Here is a 12,096-nt window from a genome sequence, read left to right as displayed (position 1 = left end):
CAGACACCAGCAGCTATCCTCCAAGGCCACAGACTACGGACAACTCTGCCTGACTACCGATCTGGACCAGCCCACAAAGTCGTCAAGCATCCACAGCTTCAGTCCCCAGCGCGGCCGCTGTCGGCGCTCAACGATGCAGGCTTCGTGAGTGTCCGAAGCGGTACATGGGCCACTAAAGGACAGGTCCAGAAATCGTCAACGTACCCCAGGTCCTACCATGTGATGCTGGAGGAGGAGCGGACCCTTCGGCGCAATCGCAAACACCTGCTCGCGACGGGAGAAGCCTTCCAACATGACTTCAGTCACGGCAACGATGTGGGGGAGCTGTAGTGCGTGAGTTCAAGTGCGCCCGTCAATAACGCAGCTAACAACACCACAGCAGCCCCTGCCCTGCCTCACAGTGTGCCTCCGAATCCCCCCCCCCCCGGAGCTCCCAAACACAGACAAAAGCACTACCAGGACTAGAATACGACCAAAACTTTGAACAGATTTCTTCAGCTCGCTGTGCTCATATTTTCGCGTGTTACTTTCTGTTACAAGCTGTACCGTCACAAAACTTTGACACGGTCCATTTGAAAATAACGGCATAGTTCAATTCCTTTCACTGCAACAAAAGAGGATGTGACGTATCGCGCCTGGCTTCGAACGACAAGCTTGATAAGCCGAAGGGGCGTTGCCCCGTTTCTGGGTATAAAAGCGAGCGCGCAATTAAGCTTGCGGGATTCGTGCCATGGCACTGCGCTCATGCTGGTATTGTCGGTCAACCCAGTCGACGTGAAGTCGATACAATGTCCACTCGGATTTCGAGAGCGTATTCAACAGAAGCGTGAGGGAGAAACCAAGCTGCGGCTGCGCAAGCCTAAAAACCTAACGGGCGAATCCAAAGGGCGCTAGCAAGGCCAGTCGCACGAAGGAGTGGCTGTTAGTTGGGAGTTTGATGACGTAAGAGTGACTAACGCAAAAAAGCGCCAGAGAAATGCTTAACTCTGTGTTATTAAAGTGGGGTGGGTTATTATGGTATGCTGTGTCGTAAAAAATTGACTGGGTTTTGCCACAAGCAAGAAGTCTAGGAGTTCCCTCCTACCGTGCTTGGCTACGGCGCCCTCTTGTCAGTGTCAGGGCACCCTTTTCGTGATGTTGATAACTTTTTATGGCGCAAGTGCTTTTATGGTAAAAGAGCGCCAACGCACAAGGTGTTTTCGTCTGTTCGATATTGGGTCAGAGACAAATTTCCCAAGCAGTAAACGCTAACAAAGCCGAACAAAGGCGTAGGGAAAGCTTGCTCATCCCCTAAAAGAATGAACGACAGCATGGTGGGTGGTACTCATAAAAATTTCGAATTGCATGCGACAGTACGACAGTACGTTTCATAAAATGGCAGTTAAAAACCAACTAAACGTGGACCATTGCAGTGCTGACATTCCCACGGCTTCACCGACAGGTCCAATATGATGAAGCATATTCGTATCCACACAGGCGAAAAGCCATTCCAGTGCACACATTGCAGAAAAACGTTCACCCAGAAGCATAGTATGATGACACACATTCGCACCCACACCGGCAAGAGACCATTCAATTGCACTCACTGCAGCAAGACCTTCACTAGAAAAGATTTACTGTCTGCCCATCTCCGCATCCACACGGCCGAGAGGCCATACCAGTGCAACCTATGTCCACTGGCTTTTACGCAAAAAATGAATCTAAAGAGGCATGTGATGTGAAAACCCACAAGAATGAGCATTTCTGTGACATTTACTTAAGGGCACTTGCCTGTTAACAAGAACTTAAATACTGAATGGAAAGCTGCACACTCCCATTAAACTCTTGCCCCTTTTCTAAGCATCCAGGGTCACACATATAGACTGCCTTCATTCATTGCTCTGATTGACAAATTTTGCTGCCTATTCATTTCCATTGGGCTCATTTTTATGCAGCATAGAAAATTTCCCCAGTATTCAAGGCGGCAATTTGCCGCGTTTTCACGCGGATAGGATTTTAAATATATCACCTCCAATCCAGGATTCCCGCGATCAAACGGGCTAGCCGAAAAGGATGTTCAGGTGGTAAAGAGCCTGCTCAAGAAAACTACCGAAGCAAAGCAGGATTTCTGTCCGGCACTTTTGGCGTACAGGACTTCTCCTTTGGAGGGTGGACAGACACCAGCAGCTATCTTCCAAGGCCACAGACTACGGACAACTCTGCCTGACTACCGATCTGGACCAGCCCACAAAGTCGTCAAGCATCCACAGCTTCAGTCCCCAGCGCGGCCGCTGTCGGCGCTCAACGATGCAGGCTTCGTGAGTGTCCGAAGCGGTACATGGGCCACTAAAGGACAGGTCCTGAAATCGTCAACGTACCCCAGGTCCTACCATGTAATGCTGGAGGAGGAGCGGACCCTTCGGCGCAATCGCAAACACCTGCTCCCGACGGGAGAAGCCTTCCAACATGACTTCAGTCACGGCAACGATGTGGGGGAGCTGTAGTGCGTGAGTTCAAGTGCGCCCGTCAATAACGCAGCTAACAACACCACAGCAGCCCCTGCCATGCCTCACAGTGTGCCTCCGAACCCCCCCCCCCCCCGGAGCTCCCAAAGACAGACAAAAGCACTACCAGGACTAGAATACGACCAAAACATTGAACAGATTTCTTCAGCTCGCTGTGCTCATATTTTCGCGTGTTACTTTCTGTTACAAGCTGTACCGTCACAAAACTTTGACACGGTCCATTTGAAAATAACGGCATAGTTCAATTCCTTTCACTGCAACAAAAGAGGATGTGACGTATCGCGCCTGGCTTCGAACGACAAGCTTGATAAGCCGAAGGGGCGTTGCCCCGTTTCTGGGTATAAAAGCGAGCGCGCAATTAGGCTTGCTTGATTCGTGCCATGGCACTGCGCTCATGCTGGTATTGTCGGTCAACCCAGTCGACGTGAAGTCGATACAATGTCCACTCGGATTTCGAGAGCGTATTGAACAGAAGCGTGAGGGAGAAACCAAGCTGCGGCTGCGCAAGCCTAAAAACCTAACGGGCGAATCCAAAGGGCGCTAGCAAGGCCAGTCGCACGAAGGAGTGGCTGTTAGTTGGGAGTTTGATGACGTAAGAGTGACTAACGCAAAAAAGCGCCAGAGAAATGCTTAACTCTGTGTTATTAAAGTGGGGTCGGTTATTATGGTATGCTGTGTCTTAAAAAATTGACTGGGTTTTGCCACAAGCAAGAAGTCTAGGAGTTCCCTCCTACCGTGCTTGGCTACGGCGCCCTCTTGTCAGTGTCAGGGCACCCTTTTCGTGATGTTGATAACTTTTTATGGCGCAAGTGCTTTTATGGTAAAAGAGCGCCAACGCACAAGGTGTTTTCGTCTGTTCGATATTGGGTCAGAGACAAATTTCCCAAGCAGTAAACGCTAACAAAGCCGAACAAAGGCGTAGGGAAAGCTTGCTCATCCCCTAAAAGAATGAACGACAGCATGGTGGGTGGTACTCATAAAAATTTCGAATTGCATGCGACAGTACGACAGTACGTTTCATAAAATGGCAGTTAAAAACCAACTAAACGTGGACCATTGCAGTGCTGACATTCCCACGGCTTCACCGACAGGTCCAATATGATGAAGCATATTCGTATCCACACAGGCGAAAAGCCATTCCAGTGCACACATTGCAGAAAAACGTTCACCCAGAAGCATAGTATGATGACACACATTCGCACCCACACCGGCAAGAGACCATTCAATTGCACTCACTGCAGCAAGACCTTCACTAGAAAAGATTTACTGTCTGCCCATCTCCGCATCCACACGGCCGAGAGGCCATACCAGTGCAACCTATGTCCACTGGCTTTTACGCAAAAAATGAATCTAAAGAGGCATGTGATGTGAAAACCCACAAGAAGTGAGCATTTCTGTGACATTTACTTAAGGGCACTTGCCTGTTAACAAGAACTTAAATACTGAATGGAAAGCTGCACACTCCCATTAAACTCTTGCCCCTTTTCTAAGCATCCAGGGTCACACATATAGACTGCCTTCATTCATTGCTCTGATTGACAAATTTTGCTGCCTATTCATTTCCATTGGGCTCATTTTTATGCAGCATAGAAAATTTCCCCAGTATTCAAGGCGGCAATTTGCCGCGTTTTCACGCGGATAGGATTTTAAATATATCACCTCCAATCCAGGATTCCCGCGATCAAACGGGCTAGCCGAAAAGGATGTTCAGGTGGTAAAGAGCCTGCTCAAGAAAACTACCGAAGCAAAGCAGGATTTCTGTCCGGCACTTTTGGCGTACAGGACTTCTCCTTTGGAGGGTGGACAGACACCAGCAGCTATCCTCCAAGGCCACAGACTACGGACAACTCTGCCTGACTACCGATCTGGACCAGCCCACAAAGTCGTCAAGCATCCACAGCTTCAGTCCCCAGCGCGGCCGCTGTCGGCGCTCAACGATGCAGGCTTCGTGAGTGTCCGAAGCGGTACATGGGCCACTAAAGGACAGGTCCTGAAATCGTCAACGTACCCCAGGTCCTACCATGTGATGCTGGAGGAGGAGCGGACCCTTCGGCGCAATCGCAAACACCTGCTCCCGACGGGAGAAGCCTTCCAACTTGACTTCAGTCACGGCAACGATGTGGGGGAGCTGTAGTGCGTGAGTTAAGTGCGCCCGTCAATGACGCAGCTAACAACACCACAGCAGCCCCTGCCCTGCCTGACAGTGTGCCTCCAAACCCCCCCCCCCCCCCGGACCTCCCAAAGACAGACAAAAGCAACACCAGGACTAGAATACGACCAAAACAGATTTCTTGAGCTCGCTGTGCTCATATTTTCGCGTGTTACTTTCTGTTACAAGCTGTACCGTCACAAAACTTTGACACGGTCCATTTTAAAATAACGGCATAGTTCAATTCCTTTCACTGCAACAAAAGAGGATGTGACGTATCGCGCCTGGCTTCGAACGACAAGCTTGATAAGCCGAAGGGGCGTTGCCCCGTTTCTGGGTATAAAAGCGAGCGCGCAATTAAGCTTGCGGGATTCGTGCCATGGCACTGCGCTCATGCTGGTATTGTCGGTCAACCCAGTCGACGAGAAGTCGATACAATGTCCACTCGGATTTCGAGAGCGTATTCAACAGAAGCGTGAGGGAGAAACCAAGCTGCGGCGGCGCAAGCCTAAAAAGCTAACGGGCGAATCCAGAGGGCGCTAGCAAGGCCAGTCGCACGAAGGAGTGGCTGTTAGTTGGGAGTTTGATGACGTAAGTGTGACTAACGCAAAAAAGCGCCAGAGAAATGCTTAACTCTGTGTTAATAAAGTGGGGTGGGTTATTATGGTACGCTGCGTCTTAAAAAATTGACTGGGTTTTGCCACAAGCAAGAAGTCTAGGAGTTCCCTCCTACCGTGCTTGGCTACGGCGCCCTCTTGTCAGTGTCAGGGCACCCTTTTCGTGATGTTGATAACTTTTTATGGCGCAAGTGCTTTTATGGTAAAAGAGCGCCAACGCACAATGTGTTTTCGTCTGTTCGATATTGGGTCAGAGACAAATTTCCCAAGCAGTAAACGCTAACAAAGCCGAACAAAGGCGTAGGGAAAGCTTGCTCATCCCCTAAAAGAATGAACGACAGCATGGTGGGTGGTACTCATAAAAATTTCGAATTGCATGCGACAGTACGACAGTACGTTTCATAAAATGGCAGTTAAAAACCAACCAAACGTGGACCATTGCAGTGCTGACATTCCCACGGCTTCACCGACAGGTCCAATATGATGAAGCATATTCGTATCCACACAGGCGAAAAGCCATTCCAGTGCACACATTGCAGAAAAACGTTCACCCAGAAGCATAGTATGATGACACACATTCGCTCCCACACCGGCAAGAGACCATTCAAGTGCACTCACTGCAGCGAGACCTTCACTAGAAAAGATTTACTGTCTGCCCATCTCCGCATCCACACGGCCCAGAGGCCATACCAGTGCAACCTATGTCCAATGGCTTTTACGCAAAAAATGAATCTAAAGAGGCATGTGAAAACCCACAAGAAGTGAGGATTTCTGTGACATTTACTTAAGGGCACTTGCCTGTTAACAAGAACTTAAATACTGATGGAAAGCTGCACACTCCCATTAAACTCTTGCCCCTTTTCTAAGCATCCAGGGTCACACATATAGACTGCCTTCATTCATTGCTCTGATTGACAAATTTTGCTGCCTATTCATTTCCATTGGGCTCATTTTTATGCAGCATAGAAAATTTCCCCAGTATTCAAGGCGGCAATTTGCCGCGTTTTCACGCGGATAGGGTTTTAAATATATCACCTCCAATCCAGGATTCCCGCGATCAAACGGGCTAGCCGAAAAGGATGTTCAGGTGGTAAAGAGCCTGCTCAAGAAAACTACCGAAGCAAAGCAGGATTTCTGTCCGGCACTTTTGGCGTACAGGACTTCTCCTTTGGAGGGTGGACAGACACCAGCAGCTATCCTCCAAGGCCACAGACTACGGACAACTCTGCCTGACTACCGATCTGGACCAGCCCACAAAGTCGTCAAGCATCCACAGCTTCAGTCCTCAGCGCGGCCGCTGTCGGCGCTCAACGATGCAGGCTTCGTGAGTGTCCGAAGCGGTACATGGGCCACTAAAGGACAGGTCCTGAAATCGTCAACGTACCCCAGGTCCTACCATGTGATGCTGGAGGAGGAGCGGACCCTTCGGCGCAATCGCAAACACCTGCTCCCGACGGGAGAAGCCTTCCAACTTGACTTCAGTCACGGCAACGATGTGGGGGAGCTGTAGTGCGTGAGTCCAAGTGCGCCCGTCAATGACGCAGCTAACAACACCACAGCAGCCCCTGCCCTGCCTCACAGTGTGCCTCCAAACCCCCCCCCCCCCCCCGGAGCTCCCAAAGACAGACAAAAGCACCACCAGGACTAGAATACGACCAAAACTTTGAACAGATTTCTTCAGCTCGCTGTGCTCATATTTTCGCGTGTTACTTTCTGTTACAAGCTGTACCGTCACAAAACTTTGACACGGTCCATTTGAAAATAACGGCATAGTTCAATTCCTTTCACTACAACAAAAGAGGATGTGACGTATCGCGCCTGGCTTCGAACGACAAGCTTGATAAGCCGAAGGGGCGTTGCCCCGTTTCTGGGTATAAAAGCGAGCGCGCAATTAAGCTTGCGGGATTCGTGCCATGGCGCTGCGCTCATGCTGGTATTGTCGGTCAACCCAGTCGACGTGAAGTCGATACAATGTCCACTCGGATTTCGAGAGCGTATTCAACAGAAGCGTGAGGGAGAAACCAAGCTGCGGCTGCGCAAGCCTAAAAACCTAACGGGCGAATCCAGAGGGCGCTAGCAAGGCCAGTCGCACGAAGGAGTAGCTGTTAGTTGGGAGTTTGATGACGTAAGAGTGACTAACGCAAAAAAGCGCCAGAGAAATGCTTAACTCTGTGTTATTAAAGTGGGGTGGGTTATTATGGTACGCTGTGTCTTAAAAAATTGACTGGGTTTTGCCACAAGCAAGAAGTCTAGGAGTTCCCTCCTACCGTGCTTGGCTACGGCGCCCTCTTGTCAGTGTCAGGGCACCCTTTTCGTGATGTTGATAACTTTTTATGGCGCAAGTGCTTTTATGGTAAAAGAGCGCCAACGCACAAGGTGTTTTTGTCTGTTCGATATTGGGTCAGAGACAAATTTCCCAAGCAGTAAACGCTAACAAAGCCGAACAAAGGCGTAGGGAAAGCTTGCTCATCCCCTAAAAGAATGAACGACAGCATGGTGGGTGGTACTCATAAAAATTTCGAATTGCGTGCGACAGTACGACAGTACGTTTCATAAAATGGCAGTTAAAAACCAACCAAACGTGGACCATTGCAGTGCTGACATTCCCACGGCTTCACCGACAGGTCCAATATGATGAAGCATATTCGTATCCACACAGGCGAAAAGCCATTCCAGTGCACACATTGCAGAAAAACGTTCACCCAGAAGCATAGTATGATGACACACATTCGCTCCCACACCGGCAAGAGACCATTCAAGTGCACTCACTGCAGCAAGACCTTCACTAGAAAAGATTTACTGTCTGCCCATCTCCGCATCCACACGGCCGAGAGGCCATACCAGTGCAACCTATGTCCACTGGCTTTTACGCAAAAAATGAATCTAAAGAGGCATGTGAAAACCCACAAGAAGTGAGCATTTCTGTGACATTTACTTAAGGGCACTTGCCTGTTAACAAGAACTTAAATACTGAATGGAAAGCTGCACACTCCCATTAAACTCTTGCCCCTTTTCTAAGCATCCAGGGTCACACATTGCTCTGATTGACAAGTTTTGCTGCCTATTCATTTCCATTGGGCTCATTTTTATGCAGCATAGAAAATTTCCCCAGTATTCAAGGCGGCAATTTGCCGCGTTTTCACGCGGATAGGATTTTAAATATTGCCGCGAAGCTTGCTTTTTGTATGGAACCTGCTGCTCTCGCTCGCGGGGCGAACTTTTGGCTCAGTCACCCCCCGGCGCTGCTTCGCTTGGGGGATCTTCTTATCGCGGCAGGCACGCCGCATTATCAATTTTCTGGGACGCGAGACGCGACCTGAGTTATCTCGATTTTTCTTGGCCTCGCGCAAGTGTGCCTACTATGTTCTGGAGCTTTCCTTGCCGCCTTTAAAATCGAGCACGGCTAAGAGCGGCGGGCATTCTGTTAGTCGACGACCGCCGAGCACGTTCGCTGCTATCGCCGCCGCTGAGTTTTCAGAGCTGTTCTTAGTGGGCGTAAGCCAGTCTATAAAGTAATCTTTTACGAGCTGCTCTGTGCCTTCCTCAAGACCGGACCCCAGTCGGTGCTACGTGACCCCGGCGGAGTTCCCGTCACCACCTCGTGACATCTGGTAGAGGTGCGGGGTACATGCACCCAACCCAACCTGGAAGATCCACCGTAGAGAACGAGAGCCAAGAAGATCCCGAGGTACGACACAGCCGCCGTCTTCAAGGCCTGCAAGCTCAGCACGGATTACTACCGGATCCTACTCGACAACGACAACAAGCTCCAGCGCCCACCATGACCGAGCCAGCGACGTCCACCCCTGTCATGCTCCACCAGCCACGGGTGCCTCCAACCTTCCACGGCTACCCTGGCGACGACCCGGAAGATTGGATAGACAACTTTGAGCGCGTGGCTACATTTAACAGGTGGGAAGATGACATGAAGCTCCGCTATGTTTTCTTTTCCCTTGACGGTCCTGCAAGAACGTGGTACGAAAACCACGAGACTACCTTGAAGACCTGGAAATTATTCAAGTCTGAAGTCGTGAAGGCGTTTACCAACATTCTCCGGAAGGAAAAGGCGCAGATGCTGCTGGACTCACGGATGCAGCACCCAAATGAAACTGTCAGCATGTACGTCGAAGAAATGCAGCGTCTTTTCCGCCGAGCTGACCCGAATATGACGGAGGAGAAGAGAACCGGATATCTAATGCGGGGCGTAAAGGAGTCTCTTTTCGCTGGCCTCGTACGAAATCCGCCCAAGACTGTCGCCGAATTCGCCGAAGAAGCGTCAACGATTGAGAAGACCCTGGACGCCCGCACAAGGTAGTACAACCGACCACCGCAGGTCTGCTCCAGCTTTCCGGACACGACGACTACAACCAGCGACTTGCGGGAGATCATCCGTGAAATCGCCCGCGAAGAACTACGCCGGCTGCTGCCATCATCTTCACAACCTCAAGTAGCGAGCCTGACGGAAGTCGTCCGTGAAGAAGTGCGGCATGCGCTTGGCTCCCCTTCTGCGACGACTGAACCTCAAGCTCCAGCCATGAGTTACGTCGCTGCAGTATGCAAGCCCGCGCCTCGACGTGCCACCCCAAGCCCTATTCGACGTGAGCCAGCAGTGCCGGACCGCCGCCCTCCGGGCCCCACCCACCCGACCTACGAACAACGTTCGGGCCCAAGGAAATGCGACACCTGGAGAACCCGTGACAACCGTTCGCTGTGCTTCCACTGCGTGAAGCCGGTCACGTCCTGCGTCACTGCCCGTTCCGACGCATCGGTCTTCGCGGATTTGCCGTTGACGCACCACGACCACGCTTCGGCCAACATCCACAAGAAATCGACGACTACCTGCGCCGCGACGAATACGTGTCGAGCCGATTTTCCCGCTCACCCTCGCCGCGAGCCTCGCGCTTCACGTCGCCCCGCCACAGCTACGCAGCGGCTGTGCGAGGAAGGTCCCCCCGCCCCCTTAGGGGAAACTGAAAACAGCAACCTTAGGAGGTGAGGTTGCTTCCCGGCAAAAAAACGAAGACCCTCCAACGACGAGAACTCACGGCGACGCCGCACCGACGACGACACGACGCAACTTAGAGACCCCCAGGCCACCGACATCGACAAGCCCCTGCAGCCGCAGTCGCAATCACCGACCAAGCCGTGACCCGACGCCGAAAGTTACGTGCAACGCAAGAGCAAGGACTTCCGATCTAGAGGTGACTGTCGACGGCCGAAACGTTACTGCTCTAATCGACACGGGAGCTGACTATTCCGTGCTGAGTGGTTCCTTCGCCAACCGGATCAAGAAAGTGACGACGACTTGGGATGGCCCGCAGATACGCACAGCAGGCGGACACCTCATCACGCCATCAGGAAGGTGCACTGCGAGACTGACTGTCAACGGACACACATATCCGACAGTATTCGTCGTACTTCAGAAATGTTCCCGTGACGTCATTCTGGGGATGGACTTCTTGACACAGCACCGCGCAGTCATCGACCTCAAGTCCAAGTCCATCACGCTTTCGACGGACGAAGCTTTACCTCCGAAAACGACCCCAGAGCAGTCCAAGGCCCTCAGTGTTCTCGATGAAGAACTAACCATCCCACCCCGGTCCAGCGTCATCGTCCCCGTCTGTGCAAGAAATTTCGAAGACGCAGAAGGCATCATCGAGGGAAACACGCAGTTGCTCTTAGACAGACGACTTGGCGTCGCAAGAGGCATCGCTCATTTGCGGCATGAAAAATCCGAAGTACTGGTCACGAACTTCAGCGAAGAATACCGACACCTCCACAGAGGCACTACAATTGCGTTCTTGGACGAAGCAACTGATTTACTGGACGCCTTCATCATCTCCGACGAACCTGCAAATGACAGCCTAAAGCAAGACCATGCTCCCACGTTCGCCATCAACCCAGCATTACCCCGGGACCGACAAGAGAAAATCACCCTTCTTCTTCAAAGTTACAGCGAATGTTTCGCCTCGTCATCAAAGGTGCGACAAACGACGATAGCCAAACATCGAATTATAACCGACGAACACACCAGACCTCTCCGCCAAAGCCCTTACCGTGTGTCGCCGCGAGAACGACAGGCCATCCGGGACCAAGTAGAGGAAATGCTTCGCGACGACGTCATCCAACCTTCGAAGAGCCCATGGGCGGCACCGGTCGTCCTAGTGAGAAAGAAAGACGGTGCTCTTCGATTCTGCGTCGATTATCGGCGACTGAACAAGATTACGAAAAAAGACGTCTACCCCCTCCCGAGGATCGACGACACTCTGGACAGGCTCTGCCACGCCAAGTATTTCTCGTCGATGGATCTCAAGAGTGGATATTGGCAGATTGAAGTCGACGAAAGAGACCGGGAAAAGACTGCCTTCATCACACCGGAGGGACTGTACGAGTTCAAAGTCATGCCATTTGGGCTTTGCTCCGCACCCGCAACTTTCCAAAGGGTAATGGACACAGTGTTGGCAGGCCTCAAATGGCAAACCTGTCTCGTCTATCTAGACGACGTTGTAGTCTTCGCAGCGAGCTTCGAGGAACACCTCCGGAGGCTGAAGGCAGTACTCGACGCAGTCAAGTTATCCGGACTTACCCTGAAGCCTGAAAAGTGCCGGTTTGCCTACCACGAACTATTGTTTCTCGGCCACATCATCAGCAAGGACGGCGTGCGCCCCGACCCGCAGAAGACAGCCGCCATTGCCAATTTCCCGCAGCCTCATGACAAGAAGGCGGTCCGCAGATTTCTGGGATTGTGTGCTTATTACAGACGCTTTGTGAGGAATTTTTCGCGCGTAGCGGAACCTCTGACCAAGCTCTCCAAGGCAGACGTACC

Source organism: Amblyomma americanum, chromosome 1 (assembly GCF_052857255.1).
Source record: "Amblyomma americanum isolate KBUSLIRL-KWMA chromosome 1, ASM5285725v1, whole genome shotgun sequence".
Taxonomy (NCBI): domain Eukaryota; kingdom Metazoa; phylum Arthropoda; class Arachnida; order Ixodida; family Ixodidae; genus Amblyomma; species Amblyomma americanum.
The sequence above is the reverse complement of the archived record's forward strand: the minus strand, read 5'-3'. Positions refer to the sequence as shown.